The sequence below is a fragment of the Frankliniella occidentalis genome, unplaced genomic scaffold (genome assembly GCF_000697945.3).
Source record: "Frankliniella occidentalis isolate FOCC.00 unplaced genomic scaffold, Focc_3.1 Scaffold135, whole genome shotgun sequence".
Classification (NCBI taxonomy): domain Eukaryota; kingdom Metazoa; phylum Arthropoda; class Insecta; order Thysanoptera; family Thripidae; genus Frankliniella; species Frankliniella occidentalis.
The window spans coordinates 385,306-386,139 of record NW_026267262.1 but is presented as its reverse complement, the minus strand read 5'-3'; the positions used below and the strand labels follow the sequence as shown (position 1 = coordinate 386,139).

The 834-nt window shown below is 56.8% G+C and overlaps 1 protein-coding gene across 7 annotated transcripts in view; it reads left to right on the top strand.

Moving 5' to 3' along the window:
* The window catches only part of LOC113205850 (uncharacterized), a 237,565-nt gene that overhangs the window by 208,371 nt on the left and 28,360 nt on the right, over positions 1-834 (top strand). The window lies entirely within an intron of this gene.

The following is an 834-nucleotide window of genomic DNA, read 5'->3' as shown; positions in this document are numbered from 1 at the left end:
GGGGGATAGGAGGGGGTAGTGCGCAGCCCTCCGTGCATACTCCACTCCACAGCGAAGGATTACGACTTGTGAGCTTTATGGGGCGACGCTATATTTACGTTATGGCCCTGCCACACACACACACACACACAGTGTAACAGAACGGGACCGTGGTGCGCTTAATCGCTTTCGGATCTATCCGCAATCGAGAGGCGAAGCGAAGCGGAGGGAGGGCGCGGGCGGGGCGGGGCGGGGCAGGGCAGGGTGGGGCGTGGCTGCAGGCCCCTTCGCCAGCGCTGCCACAGAATGCGAATGAATTGCCACGCCACACCGCCGCCAACACGTAGTTCTACAACCATACTACTGCATGAAGGACATAACCACCCCTCTGCTCCCTCTCGCCTGCGCGGACCCAACCCCACCTCGCCCTTGCCACAAAACGCTCTCCTTTCTCTCTCTCTCTCTCTCTCTCTCTCAACGCTTTCTATACAGACTGCAACAGCTCCAACAACATCAAAACTCATGTAAGTTCTAAACCTCCACAAAGCGGTACCCGGGAAGGAGGGTGTAAAAAATATATTTTTTCTAAAAACATCCTTTCGGAAAGGATTGGGAAGGGGAAGGGGGGGGGGATATGATAGGAATGAAAAGAATATCCGCGTGAGAATATCAAAGCCTTTTGGCAAATTGCGGGAAGTTAGCATCCCTGCGGTCATTTATCAGGTCCCGGGCGGTGGGTCCCGGCAGGTCCCGACGACGCCTCGGTGCAAAGTATTCTCAAGATTCTGCCGCGATCTCGACCGGCCGACCGCGGCCCGCGGGGGCCTAACTTTGTTCAGAGGGGTGGGGGAGGGG